This window comes from Lithobates pipiens, unplaced genomic scaffold (genome assembly GCF_037356315.1).
Source record: "Lithobates pipiens isolate NorthernLeopardFrog02 unplaced genomic scaffold, aLitPip1_a1.2 Scaffold_23, whole genome shotgun sequence".
Lineage (NCBI taxonomy): Eukaryota > Metazoa > Chordata > Amphibia > Anura > Ranidae > Lithobates > Lithobates pipiens.
Genome location: NW_027507785.1, coordinates 194,282,273 through 194,298,015, shown reverse-complemented (window position 1 = coordinate 194,298,015; position 15,743 = coordinate 194,282,273). Strand labels below are relative to the sequence as shown.

The 15,743-nt window shown below is 45.3% G+C and overlaps 1 protein-coding gene across 1 annotated transcript in view; it reads left to right on the top strand.

Annotated features, from left to right (window-relative positions):
• The window catches only part of WDR47 (WD repeat domain 47), a 165,234-nt gene that overhangs the window by 95,275 nt on the left and 54,216 nt on the right, over positions 1–15,743 (top strand). The window lies entirely within an intron of this gene.

The window sequence follows — 15,743 nt, the reverse complement described above, 5'->3', positions numbered from 1 at the left end:
GCAACAACGCTGGTTTTCAGAAATCATATCGTTTGCAAGGCTGCATCTGTCAGTTCTACAGTTTGTAGCTTGTAAATGCAAAAAATACAAGTCTTTACTTGGCTTACATGAACAGCTATGCACAGCTATGCACTCTAGAACGCTACTGAATATAGAAAAGAGATCAATGAAGTACACTTTTTTTAATATCGTAAACAGTGGGCCTTTCTGCAACTGAATATTGTTTGAAAGATCCTAATGAAACCTGGTGCCTTGAATTTCTATAGCAAGGTGGATTGGGGACTTGCAGTTTCATAGGGTACTGAGGATGTGCTTTTTTGTGGTGTTGGAGTAGCCAGGTGGGGCTGCCTACTGCCTGGTTGTGAGTTTACACGCACATATAAGATAATTTTGCAGATATGGAATGTGAGAAGGTGGCTTAAAAGGATGTCCAGACAAGTGGTGGATAAAATGGAGGACAAGGTCACTTTTTGGACAGTTAACAGAGATCCTTATATTGTAGAGCTATTCACCCTTAAAGAGTAACTTTACCCAGCTATCGGTAAACAGTAAAAGTACTGCAGATGCTGACTTTTAGGAAATAAATACTTAACAGCCCAGGAAGTCTAGCACTGTCTTACACATGCCCAATTCTTTGCAGGTAGCATAAACTTTTTAACTACACTGTCCAACAATCAACAATTTTTCTAAACCCGAATGCCTTTTCCAAGGGGCACCGATGCCTATACACAGTGAACGGCCCATTTTTTATTTTTATTTTATTTTTTGTTCATCCCTGACAGGCAGCCTATTTAAGCCTGGAAGGACACAGCAGCTGCTTGGACACAGCCGCTCATTTTGCTGTGACAGGCAAGCGGATGAGTGGCCCAGAATGCACGCTGTGTGTTTGGGGTCATTCACCTGCACGCATGTCACATTGGGATGAGTGGTTGTGTTGCAGCCACTGCATCCTCATAGACTTCAATGGGCTATTGCACAAGCACCTGCCTGCTAGGGACACGAATGAAAGGCCTGCCTGTTCAATATGTAAGGGCATCGGCGCCCGTGTAAGCAAGGCCTCATGCAAAAGCAGCTGTGATTGAATATAGTAGTATATCTACATACACAACTGGCATTAAGAGCCAGTGCACACCAGAACGCAGTGTGGTAAAGGCACATTCCATACGCTTTTCCTGCGCCACGTTCAAATACGCTGTTTTTGCAATCTGCTGCAGGTGCATATATACATTAACTACACCACAAATGCAGATGCAGCGCATTCAATGCGATTTGTTGCACAATTCTTAAAAGTATGCACTACTTTTTGTGTGGTCTGTTGCAGTTTGCAGATCGCATTGCAGGACAATGCACAGAAACGTGGAGTGTTTCTGTGCGATTCTGCTTTGAAAAGGTCCTAAAATTTAAATCTGTGCTACAAATAATTTCAATGTTGCAAAATCCTCCACAATGTTTCTCTGTAACTGTGTTGCATTCATCAGACAAAAAATGTCTTCTGAAATGGATCCACAACTTTTAACCAGGTAAATTATCCATAGCACCACATGTGTTCTAAACAGCATATTAAATGTGCTACAACACCAGAGCCACCATTTAATTCTAGACTGATAATTTCTTTATCAGTGGGCAAATATATAAAATCAGCAGGGGATCAAATACACAATGCAGTAAAACAGGCACTCGGCACAGGACACAGAAGCTAGCAGAGTGTACTATAGTGATTTTTAGCTTTCATAGGATCCCACAGGTATGGTATATACAGTATATACTTACACTGGTCCAAGCTGGACCATGGTAACTGTAAAAATAGGTACTCATCTTAAAAATATTTTTCTTTGTCCTCTATTGAAGAAAACAAAGTCCTTAAGCTTCAGGCTATTCTGATTCCTACTAAATTAAACCGTATTGAAATTGCACTGTCTGCCCTTATGTTGTAAAGTGCTGCGTAAACTGTATAAATCTTATATAAATCCTTTATAATAATAATAATTTTGCCACCTACGGGAGGATTTTTCATTGACATATACAGTGCATTTGGAAAGTATTCACAGCGCTTCACTTTTTCCACTTTTTATGTTATAGCCTTATTCCAAAATGGCTGCCACCAGCATGATTCACTATAGGGGATTATATTGGCCATGCGATGAGTGGGGCCTGGTTTCCTACAGACATGATGCCATTCAGGCCAAAGAGTTCAATCTTTGTTTCATCAGACCAGAGGATTTTGTTTCTCATAGTCTGAGAGGCTTTCAGTTGCCTTTTGGAAAATTCCAGGCGGGCTGTCATGTACCTTTTTACTAAAGAGTGGCTTATGTCTGGCCACTCTACCATACAGGCTTGATTGGTGGAGTGCTGCAGAGATGATGGTTCTTATGGAAGGTTCCCCTCTCTCCACAGAGAAATATTTATGCTCTGTCAGAGTGACCATAGAGTTCTTGGTAAACTCCCTGACTAATGCCACGTACACATGATCACGATTTTAGTCGGAAAAATCTTGGATGGTTTTTCCGATGAGATTCCGCTCAAGCTTGGCTTGCATACACACGTTCACACAAAAGTTCTCTGAACTTTCGACTGTCAAGAACGAGGTGATGTACAACACTACGACGAGCCGAGAAAATTAAGTTCGGTGCTTCCGAGCATGCGTCGGAATTTTGCGCATCGGAATTTCCAGTTGGAACTTTTTCCTTGGGAAAAATAGAGAACATGCTCTCAATCTTTTGCTGACGGGAATTCATTTAGAAAATTGAGAAAAATTAACAATTCAAATATATTTTTGAAGGCATTCTTACTTTACATTATTTTATGCACACCTGCCTAACACTTTTGCACAGTATTGTATAGCTTCAATTTGATAGTTTGACTGTACTGCCTGAGAGTCTTAACAAGTGCTCTTGATCCACTATTTTTAGGTTGATTTGTCACGTCAGCTCAGCTCACCCTGTAATATCATGTACAAGATTCTTTCTTTTCCTGGTGAATGCTCATTCCACCAAGAGTGTCAATGCTTCCTGGGCAATTCATCATTTAAAGCTGAGTTCCACCCAAAAATGAAACTTCTGCTTTAAGTGAAGTGACCCCCTGCAACACGTGCGACATTTGGCATGTCATTTTTTTACAGCACCCACTTCCTCCTGGCGCAACATGGAGCCAGAAGGGAGATCACCAACCCCCGGCAATCATCTGACATGTCACAGGTCCCAGATGATTGCCTGGCCAGTCGCGGCTCACGCATGCACTGTGGGTGCCCAACCGTGAAGCCGCAGCCGGGCGCCCACACTTACAATGCTGGTGCCGCAGAGAGAAGGGGGAGAAAAGCGGGGCTTCGTTCCCCCGCATTGCTGGACCCTGGGACTGGTAAGTGTTCAATTAGTAAAAGTCAGCAGCTGCAGTATTTGTAGCTGCTGACTTTTACATTTTTATTTTTTTTATTTTTTTATTACCGGACTCCGCTTTAAGTTTTTGTTCAAGCCTGTAAGGTTTCTCCTCACATGTTAACTAAGTTCCACCAGATAGATGTCCAGGCCTCTGTGGATGCCAGATTGTAGTGACGTGTCTTGCAGGCAGTTTTGTAGTTCAGTTACCCCCTGTTCTGTTTATGGATTTTGGGCGCGTTTGGTCTTGTTCCTGTGTTGCCCACCCCTCATAATCTTTGCTTTGGTACATTACAAGCAGGCATTAACATGTCAAGTCCTCTGTCCTGTGATGTACGATTAAGAGATTAGGATTTTTGGTTTACCTGTAAAATCCTATTCTTGGAGTACATCACAGGACACATAGATCTATACCCTCTTGTCTGTTCCCCTTTGCTTGCTATAAAACTGAATCTTCGCTTAGCTGGAATGGGGTTATGCCTTAAGGGGCAGGTAATCCTGCTTTTTTTGGCTAGTGTCCATTCAACTGAAAGTGGCAGTATAGCTTAAGTATTCATAAATATGTAGTCATCTGTGTCTTTTGATGTAACCCAAGAAAAAGGATTGTATGCTGTAAATGTTCGGGGTGATTGTACTCTGGTGGTGCATGCGATTATCAGAAATGTGCCACTCCAGACTGCATTTTTAAGTGCATGGCTGCCCACTTTTATTTAAAAGGAAATGAAAAAGTTCAAAAAAACTATTTTCCATCATCGCTATATACACATTCTTCAGCCTCCTGGCTTACTCACTGTCAGCTTCATGCTGCTTGGTCGCAGGCCACATCTGCCTCCTGCAGACATGCACACTCAGGCTACTACATGCAGCCATAGACTCCTCGAGACCTCTTTGTCTCTCACTCCTGGAGCCAGTGTTATGTCAATTTCTCCAACCCCTCAAACTCCAACCACGTCAATTCTGGTTTATTTAAAACCTAAGTAGTTGGAGATTTTGACAAATTGGTGGTTGGACACAACACAGACAACCGAATAGAGTCCAGTACAGGAAGATTGAGCTGTTTTGACAGCACAGCAGCTAACGAGGACAAAGTTGTTGACGCCTCGGAGGCGGACATTTTGTTGGCTAGTATCGGAATGGAGTAAGAATCTCAGCTCATAATATCCTACACTGGACTCTATTTGATTGCCGGTGTTATGTCCAACCAGCAATTCGTCAAAAACTCCAATTACTGCTTGTTTAAAGATACCGGAATTTAAGTGGTTGGAGTTTCTGAGGGGTTTGAGAATTTGACAGAACACCGGCTCCTACTGGAACCCTCCCGACCTTCTAGGCCAGACTTCCTGTCTGCTGGGTGGAGCTGTCTCCAAGTCTGAGCCCTGAGCTCTCTTCCTGGGAGGAATATGAAGCCAGCCCACAGGTGTGTAATTGTCATGCCTGCCAAAATCAGGCATACACTGCTCATATACACTTGACACGGTCGCCACTCCACAATGGGTATGTCTTTTAGGTTTAAAGTGTTCATACACACACAATGTCCTAAATAAACATGGGTATTCTGTGCAAGGTGAGTGAGTAGCTGTGTTCAGTGGCCGATAACACAAGGAAGACTGATGATATTGGTGATCTGTGGTGCATTTTCACCTGACCTTTGGTGCAACAACCTAAGGGAGCAGTGTTCCACGTGGTGTGGTGAAGGGATCCACAGATCAGTCTTCCTTGTGTTATTGGGCATTAAACACAGCTACCAGTTTTGTCTTTGCCATCTGTGTCCTCTTGGAGAAATTTTCCTTCACGTCCTGTTCCATAGCCAAAACAGGAAGTGAGAGGAAAATCCTCCAAAGTGAGGGAAATACTGGTTGCCACCTGTTGCCCTAGGACTAGTGTCCCCATTGGAAGATTTACTCTAATCCCTCTCAAAACAAAAAAAAGTTTTGCCTTTTGATAATACATTAGTTCTGCTTTTGCAGTGAGTGACCGTTAAAGCCTTTTCTTTGTTTTTTTGTTTTTTTCCCCTTAGAGAATATAACTTCCACTGTAGTTTAGGCTTTCTCTGCATGTGAGCACAGCACTGATTTGTCTCTACCACCATCCATCTATGCTTGACTATTCACAAAATGCACAGCAGCAGTGTTAAAGCTGTAGTAAACCGCAGTGTTTTTTTTGTTTTGTTTTGTTTTTTAAACCTGCAAGGCAAAGTTATAATGTGCTAGCATGCACCACATATGTAAAACTTACCTTAAAACTAAGCCCTCCAGTGGTGCGTGGTCACCACTGACAGGGCTTACCATCTTCACCTGGTCTTCCTTCCGGGTTGGTGGGCTCCAGGCCTTTTGATTGGAAGAGCCATGATCACATCACTCCATGCATACACGCAAGAGCCACTGTTGATGCACAGGACTCTGAAGGAATGGCACTAGTATGCCGCATGCGCCAGTGACGTCATCGGCAGCTTCTAACATCTCCTCAACAGTGCATGTTTAGGAGATATTTACTGTACCTATAGATAAGCTGCCTTTATAGGCTTACCTATAGGTAAAAATCAAGCAAGGGAGTTTACGCCCACTTTAAGAGATTTGTTAGCTGTTTCACACTATATGCGATTTATGTGTGCTCCTGTAGTGCCCAAAACTTGGAGTTCTTTATTTTTGTTGTCTAAAGAATGCTCTATTCTTTTGTTTCCTATTTGGAACCTCTGCAATTACTATACCCATTCAGTTCATGTTTTATGCATTGCAAAACCAAACAAATGAATACAAAATATAAGGCTCTAAAGTTCAGTAACAGCAGTAAATCGTATAGCCACATCTATTAGACTGTAGTCCTTTCTCTGTCCTTGTGAAACATGCAAAAAAAATATCATCACCAGAAAGGAAAAGTCGATTACTATAATGCACAGTTGATGAGATTTGCAGAAAAGTTTCCAGTTTAATTGAGATGTACTATGGAGAATTGGTTTTCTGCTTTTAAGTAAACAAGCAGGTCAATGTTGCCATTATCTATGGGAACTTAACCACTTCAGCCCCGGACCAATAAACACCTTAAGAACCAGAGGTCTTTTTCCAATTTCGCACTGCGCTGCTTTAACTGGTAATTGCGCGGTCATGCAATATTGCACCCAAACGAAATTTGCGTCCTTTTCTTCCCACAAATGGAGCTTTCTTTTGATAGTATTTGATTGCCTCTGCGATTTTTCTTTTTTGCGATATAAATGGAAAAAGAGCGAAAATGTTGAAAAAAAAAAGATATTTTCTTCTTTTTGTTATAAGAAAAATCGAATAAACTAAATTTTAGTCATACATTGAGGGCAAAATTTATTCAGCCACATGTCTTTAGTAAAAAAAATGTCAATAAGCGTATATTTTTTGGTTTGCGCAAAAGTTATAGCGTCTACAAACTAGAGTACATTTTCTGGAATTTACACAGCTTTTAATTTATGACTGCCTATCTCATTTCTTGAGGTGCTAAAATGGCAGGGCAGTACAAACCCCCCCCCCCCCCCAAATGACCCCATTTTGGAAAGTAGACACCCCAAGGAAATTGCTGATGGGTATGTTGAGCCCATTGAATATTTATTTTTTTTGTCCTAAGGGATTGAATAATGACAAAAAAAAAAAAATTTACAAAAAGTTGTCACTAAATGATATATTGCTCACACATGCCATGGGCATATGTGAAATGACACCCCAAAATACATCCTGCTGCTTCTCCTGAGTACAGGGATACCACATGTGTGGGACTTTTTGGGAGCCTAGCCGCGTACGGGACCCCGAAATCCAAGCACCGCCTTCAGGATTTCTAAGGGCATACATTTTTTTATTTTACTCCTCACTACCTATCACAGTTTTGAAGGCCATAAAATGCCAAGATGGCACAAAACCCCCCCAAATGACCCCATTTTGGAAAGTAGACACCCCAAGCTATTTGCTGAGGGCCATGTTGAGACCATTGAATATTTTTTTTTTTTTTTTGTCCCAAGGGATTGAATAATGACAAAAAATAAAAAAAAATTTTTTTTTACAAAAAGTTGTCACTAAATGATATATTGCTCACACATGCCATGGTTATATGTGGAATTGCACCCCAAAATGTATTCCGCTACTTCTCCCGAGTATGGGGATACCACATGTGTGGGACTTTTTGGGAGTCTAGTCGCGCACGGCACCCCGAAAACCAATCACCACCTTCAGGATTTCTAAGGGTGTAAATTTTTGATTTTACTCCTCACTACCTATCACAGTTTCGAAGGCCATAAAATGCCAAAATAGCACAAAACCCCCCAAAATGACCCCATTTTGGAAAGTAGACACCCCAAGCTATTTACTGAGAGGCATGTTGAGTCCATGGAATATTTTATATTTTGCCACAAGTTGCGGGAATATTACAAACTTATTTTTTTTTTGCACAAAGTTGTCACTAAATGATATATTGCTCACACATGCTATGAGCATAAGTCAAATTACACCCCAAAATAAATTCTGCTGCTTCTCCCAAGTACGGGGATACCACATGTGGGGGACTTTTTGGGAGCCTAGCCACGTACGGGCCCCCGAAAACCAAGCACTGCCTTCCGGATTTAAATATAAAATGCTACCAAAAAAACTGTTAGCGATCGCAGGGATCAGGCCTGACTCTGCGATCGCTGCAGTTATGTGTTTAGTGTTTTGTAAGTGACAGTGATCGATCGATACTGCACTTGGGTGGGCTGGGCAGAGGGGCAAAATGCAGGTGCTAGCAGGTATCTGGGCTGATCCCGCTAACAATGCGTTTTTTTGGAACCCTAAACTGCTGGGGACGCTAGTATAGATCTGATCAGATATTGATCTGTTCAGATTCTATACCACTACGGGAGGTTTATGCTTTGCGCGTGGGTGTTAGCGGTCCTGGCACTAACCTAGCGCTGCCTGGGGCGACGCAGACCCTGACCCTAAAACCTAATTGATATCACCCGCCGGGTGATCAGGGGGTTAAACCTTTATTGGGTAATAAATGGTGGGTACCCTGATGCTATAAATAACAAACTAACCAGAGTCACCCGTAACACTTATACGGTGATCAGTGGTGAAAGGGTTAACTAGGGGCAATCAGGGGGTTCAAATTTTTATTGGGTAGTATATGGGGGTCCCTGGCGCTATATAAAAACCTGACGGGGAACCTAAATAACTAACTGACTAACCAGCGTCACCAGTGACACTTATACTGTGATCGCTGGTGAAAGGGTTAACTAGGGGCAATTGGGTAGTATATGGGGGTACCTAGCGCTATAAAAACCTGGCGGTGAACCTAAAAAAATAACTAGCTACCTAGCGACAGTAGCGACACTAATGCAGCGATCAGAAAAATGATCGCTTAGTGACACTGGCAAAAGGGGGTGAAAGGGTTAACTAGCGGCAATCAGGGGGTTAAAACCATTATTGGGTAGTATATCGGGGTACCTAGCGCTATAAAAACCTGGCGGTGAACCTAAAAAAATAACTAGCTACCTAGCGACAGTAGCGACACTAATGCAGCGATCAGAAAAACGATCGCTTAGTGACACTGGCAAAAGGGGGTGAAAGGGTTAACTAGCGGCAATCGGAGGTTAAAACCATTATTGGGTAGTATATCGGGGTACCTAGCGATATAAAAACCTGGCGGTGAACCTAAAAAAATAACTAGCTACCTAGCGACACATGCAGCGATCAGAAAAATGATCGCTTAGTGACACTGGCAAAAGGGGGTGAAAGGGTTAACTCTAGGGGCAATCAGGGGGTTAAATCTTTATTGGGGGGTGATAGGGGGCTACCCTGGACCTAACACTAACTGTCCTGACAGTTTTTACTGTCACAACTGACACTGAATGCAGTGATCAGTAAAGCAATGCAATGAAATACTAGTATTTTTTTATTGGATATGGATAAGGTTAAAATCAAATGTATTTCCCAACAGTCACCTTTTGTTCACAAGGATTTAAGTGGAAATATGGGCAAAAATAAATAAATAACATTAATGATGCAATCTGTCACTAGCATTTACCATAACAGTTTATTTTTCCTCAGTGTTCCCCTGTAATTAAGTTTTAATTTATCCTTTTTATTCTGGCACTAGATCTTTTCCTCTTTCTTTATCAGGGAGACAATGCTGTTTTATTCCTCATGAAATTGCACAGCAGCATATTTACCTTGTTAGTCTTAGATGGATATGTAGTTTTTAATAGACAATTTTAAGAAGACACTCTCACTTTGCAGGTGGGAATAAACACATGTACACAAGAGGTGGTTACAACACGTAACCAAGATTGTCTTACCTTGATAAAGCTCTCTTCTCTCCTTGCTGCAAACACATTTGCCCGTTGAGGTGACTATTCCACAGGGTGTGCTCAATTCCCTTTTTTAAAAGAGATGGGTAAGTTAGCATCTAAATGAGACTGGGCTAGCTCGATCTACTGGTGCCATTTGCACACTCAATTATTATTAATTATTATAGCTTCAGATATCGAGTGTGGGGTGGCAAGTTGGGACAGCCAGATGTTTCTTGTTTCTTTGCCCAAGTGCCCTTGTGGGTGATGACCATTCATGATCAGCTGCTAGTTGGGCTTATCTTTTGATCCCTTGGTGCATAAGTTGTTGACAATTTTGCATTGTCTCTGAAAGATTGTAGAAAGCAATACTGTTTTTTTTGTTTTTGGCATGAAGAGCATTTTAAACTATGACAATCTGCTCAATGGGTACAGCTCTTCCTGGTCATGTCCTGGACCCCAACCCTGGAGTCACTATGTGTGCAATATAGCGTAACAGTGAATTTCTTTATACATCTAGTAGGGAGGAGGAGAAGCAGCATTTGGACATGCCTCAATTAATATTTATGAATGGTGGATTTGCTTGACCTAGATTTTCTTGGTGTTTACAGATTGACTTCTTCCTTTGAAAATTGGTGCATTATGAGATCAATGGGGATGGCTTTGTCTGCTATATCTTCTATCGTGGCTACACATTTTCAAAAAGATATTTTCTCTTTCGTTCATTAATGGACACTGCATCTTCATCTTGACCTTAGGGTTATATCGCCCCTTTAGGAGAGGACTAGGCAGAAAGTGTTAAAAACAGCAACACTTGCACAGTACCACCCAGGGGCTGGTCCTACTGGCAAAAACCCCTCACACTGCATCCAGCAGCTCCATTTTTTGTTCTGCCTCTTGTAGGTGAAAGACCTGGCTCCCGGTGGGACCATTGGTCCTGTGAATTTTTTTTTTTATTTTTTTTTGCATTTTTGATTCCTGTGATCTACAATCAACAGCCGAGCTGGGTGACAGGCTGGATAATATAGTTTCTGGTAGTCTCCCCAGCCTGGCCATTGAGTGTGAGCAGGCCCTAGCTACATGCTAGGTTGGCCATGACATGTTCCGTCTGATCCAGGGGCAGCCGGTGAGCTATATTCTCCAAATGGAAAGTGTCAGCAGGATGGAGCAGCTGGGCATTCCCTGGGAGGTCAACTAGGGGGTCTCTTACACTCTCCCTGTCCCCTCCTCCCCATGCTATGGGCCGCTGTGTGACTGGGCATGCATATGGGGGTGCGGTGCACGTACCTGGCCAAGGGTCCTCCGGGGGGGAGGCTCTGGGTCCTGGCAGGGGGCTGCGCTGGGTGTTGGAGGTCCGCTCGTCCTCTTCCCTGTTTCTGGGCCACAGTGGGGTGTTTACGCTGTGTTTGACATGTGGGGAGGCCGCCGCATGCTCCGTGGCCATTTCCTGGGGCCCGCACCCATTGTTTTGCAACCACAGCCAGTTTTTTGCCTTTCAGACATTTTTTGGACGTTTGGCAGCCATTTTCTCAGCTCCCTCAGAGGCGCCCTGCTGAGGTGGCTGGCGGCCATTTTCTAGTAGCCTCTGGTAGTTTTGCCTCTAGCGCTGGGTGCTTCCTTCTACAACAGCGTGCTTTTCACACAGACCTCGTGGATGACACAGGGGAGAGCTGTGGTGCCTATGGGCGCTCTGTCGGTGGTCCTGGATGCCTTTGTTGCCAGGGTGTAAGCGGCGTGTCGGTGGAGGGGTGGTAGAACCCCCCCTACCGTTTTCTGGGGAAAGCTCTGATTCAGCCCTGTTCTGATGTGTCGGAGGATGGGGACCAGGGCCGTTGGGACAGTGAGGCTGACTCCGTGTCCAGGTCAGCACAGGAAAAGGCGCTTGTAGGTGTACTTATTACAGCGGTGTGGGATACCCTAAAGATGACGGATGCAGCAGGGGCATCTACAGAGGTGACTGTCCCTTTCGGGTCCCACAAGCCAGCCCCCACGGCTAAGGTGCTTCCTTACCCAACTTATTTTGATGAGTTTCTTTACAAGGAATGGGGAAAACCGCAGTGGGCCTTTTCAGCCCTGACAACGCATGGCGGTGCGTTACCCATTTGAGGAGAATTTCCTGAAGAAATGGACATCTCCTCCGATTTGTTGACCCCCTGGTATCCAGGTTAAATAAGGTAACCAAGATTCTGATGGAAGGGACTCAGCTTTCAATTACCCTGCCAACAGAAGGTGGTTGCCCGGTCCATGTTTACGGTGGTGGGGTCAGCATTGTGGCCGGTGTTAGCCACGGCCCTGGTGTCGCAGACGCTTACTGAATGGGCAAAATTGTTGCACCGTGAGTTGGAGAAGCAACAGGCTTCCCCAGTCTGCATGGAGCTGGCAGCCCAGTTGGTGTAGGGCCTCAAGTATGTCTGTGATGCGGCCTTAGATATGGCCCCCTTGCTCTCTCTAGAGCCTCTGTATCGGCAGTAGTGCTATGTCGCCTGATTTGACTGAAATTCTGGTCTGCGGACCAGGCATCTAAGCACTGGCGGACTTGCCCTTCCAGGGGGAGAGGCTATTTGGAGCCTCGCAGGATGACATTATTAAGAATGTTACTGGGGGTAAGAGTATATTGCTCCCACAGTCCAGAAAAGATGAGGAGCCACGCTGTAGGCAAGGGCCCTCCTTTTCCACTCAGAAGCAGATTTTTTCCTCTGCCCGGGTCGGCAGGTAAGCGTTCCCAGTCCGACAAGGTGCCTGCTGAGGGACAAAAGCATCCCTGGTTTCACAAGCCAAACAAGCCTGTAAGCAAATCTGTTACCGCATGAAGGTTTGCCACCGCCTGACTCTCGGGTGGGGGGGTCACCTTTGGGAGTTAGCAGCCCGGTGGACCTCCTTACTTTCCGACCAGTGGGTCTGCGAACTGGTTTCATCAGGATACAAGATAGTTTCTTTCTTGACCGCCAAACTGGTTTTTTTCCCTCCAACCTTCATCTTCTTCTGGCTTGTCGAGAAGCCCTGTTCGGGGCAGTACAGGACCTGCCGGAAAGGTATCGGGGTTTCTGCTCCAATCTGTTTGTAGTCCCAAAGAAGGAAGGGGTCCATCTGGTCCTGGAGCTCAAGGCCCTCAACAACTTTGTGAAGGTACAAAGGTTCAGAATGGAATCTGTTCGCTCAGTGGTCGCTGTACTCCATCAGGGGGATTTTCTGGCATCCCTGGACATCAAGGATTCATACTCCTCATATGCATCAAGCATCAGAGGTTTCTGCGATTTGCGGTCAGGGACGAGCACTACCAATTAGTAGCTCTCCCTTTTGGCCTGGTGTCGGCACCGAGGGTCTTCACCAAGGTGCTAGCCCCAATTTTGGCTTTGCTAAGGCAGCGAAGGATCGTAATTGTGGGTTACCTGGACGACCTCCTTCTGAGAGCAGCTTCTGCCTCAGAATTAAGGGAGGATGTGGCAATCACTGTGCAAACTCTTCGGGAGTTTGGTTGGGTACTGAATCTGCAGAAGTCGGTGTTGGTGCCGACTCAACGTCTGGAGTACCTGGGCCTGCTTCTGGACTCCTCGGAGGCGAGAGCCTTTCTCCCTTCGGACAAGCTGCAGACTCTTCAAGCTGCAATGAAGTTGTTGGTGTCCCACAGGTGGTCGTCGTTGCATTTTTGCATGCGAGCCCTGGGTCTCATGGTAGCCACTTTCGAGGTGGTACTGTATGCTCAATTCCACGCTCGAGTCTTGCAAAAGGAGATTCTGTCCAAATGGATTGTTAAATTCGGGTGCGCCAGCTAGTCAGGGATTCCCTGCTCTGGTGGATGAGGTCGCCGGCACTTCAGTCCGGAAAGTCATTCCTTCCTCTTCATTGGACAGTGATCACAACGGACGCCAGCCTGACTGGTTGAGGGGGAGTTTGGGGCGTATAGTCAGCCCAGGGTCGCTGGACCCATGAAGAATCCCGCCTGCTGATCAACGTGCTGGAACCTCGGGCGATCAGGCGGTGCCTCTCCACATGGTCACAGAGGCTGCAGGGGCATCCAGTCAGGATCCAGTCGGACAACGCCACGGCAGTGGCGTATGTCAACCATCGAGGAACAAGGAGCTCAGCTGCAGCACTGGAGGTTGCTCACATCCTACGGTGGGCAGAGCGGCGTAGAAAACTGACAAGCGGACTACCCAAGTCGTCAGATGCTGGACCAAGGGGACTTGTCGCTACATCCGGATGTTTTTCAGCTCCTTTGCCTAAGGTGGGGCACACCAGATGTGGATCTCCTGGCTTCTCGACTCAATCAGAAGGTACAGAGGTTTTTGGCCAGGTCAAAGGATCCCTGGGCAGAAGTGGCAGACGCGTTGATGGCTCCAATGGGGCATTATAGGCTGATTTATGCTTTTCCCCCACTCAAACTTCTACCAATACTGCTTCGCGGAGTGGAGGCCGAGGGGATTCCAGTAATTCTGATTGCCCCAGATTGGCCTTGATGTCCGTGGTACTCCGACATCGCACGAATGATGGCGGATGTTCCTTGGCGACTGATGATGCGAGAGGACCTACTGTCGCAAGGTCCAATACTTCATCCTGCTTTACTTTCACTGGCTTTAGTGGCATGCCTGTTGAAAGCCAGGTGCTAAGGGATCGAGGTCTGTCGGATTTGGTTTAATATCAACTATGCAGAGGGCACGGAAGTCATCTTCTCGAAAGATTTATCACTGTACGTGGAAGGCCTACATCTCCATGTGTGAGGAGATGGGGTGGCGTCTGCGCACATACTCGATTTCCAGGATCCTGATGTTTTTGCAGCGAGCAGTGGATCAGAAACTTGCTTTAAGCACCATTAAGGGGCAGATATCAGCTTTGGCTGTTTTTTTCAGTGACCCTTGGTGACTCATTCATTGGTGAGTACGTTTGTTCAGGGGGTTCGACATGTGGCCCCTCTGGTTCGACCACCGCTACCGCCGTGGGATTGGAATCTTGTGTTCTCGGTACTTCAGAAACCACCGTTTGAAAACATTAGGGAGATCCCCTTATTGGCACTCTCGCAGAAAGTAGTCTTTCTAGTGGCTATTACATCTGCCAGGAGGGTTTGAGTTGGTGGCCTTGTCTTGCAAGTCTCCCTACTTGATCCTCCACAAGGATAAATTGGTGCCAGGTTTTGCAGCCTTTGTTTCTGCCAAAGGTTGTTTCAGCCTTTCATTTAAATGAGGACATTGTGCTTCCGTCCTTATGTCCTCGGCCGTCACACCCCAAAAAGGTGGCTTTGCACTCCTTGGACGTGGTCTTGGCTCTGTGGGTATATCTGCTAAGGCTCCTTTTCGGAGGTCAGACTCGCTGTTTGTATCGGTGGCTGATCCGAAGAAGGGATTGGCATTCATCAGCTACCATTTCTCAGTAGATCAGACAGATTGGGGTTCTGGGTTATGCCATAAGGGGGCAGGCGCCCCCCTTTCCTGTCACGGCACATTCAACCAGGGCAATTGGTGCCTCTTGGGCTTTCTGACATCAAGTGTCTGTTTCCCAGGTGTGTAAGGCGGCAACCTGGTCGTCCGTTTTACACTTTCGCAAAATATTTTACAAGGTTGATTTGAGTACATCTTTGGATGCTTGCTTCGGCCGCAAGGTTTTGCAGGCAGCTGATTAAGGTTGTAACTCCTCCGTTGAGGAGCTCTGGTTGTTATGGGTGGAGTTATTTTCTTGCTGTTTCCATCCCTTGTTTCTTTGGCACTGCTTGGGGATGTCCCTAAGGTCAAGATGAAGATGCTGTGTCCATCAATGAACGAAAGAGAAAATAGGATTTTTGTACTCACCGTAAAATCCTTTTCTTTGAAGTTCATTGACGGACACTGCACCCACCCCTTCTGTTTGACTGTACTGCTTTTGACGAACTGAGCTACTGAATGCAGTGTGAGGGGTTATAGCCAGTAGGACCGCCCCCTGGTCGGTACTGTGCAAGTGTTGCTGTTTTTAACACTTTCTGCCTAGTCCTCTCCTAAAGGGGCGATATAACCCTAAGGTCAAGATGAAGACGCTGTGTCCATCAATGAACTTCAAAGAAAAGGATTTTACGGTGAGTACAAAAATCCTATTTGCAGATTGCTTTTACAGTAGTGACTGCACCACCAACA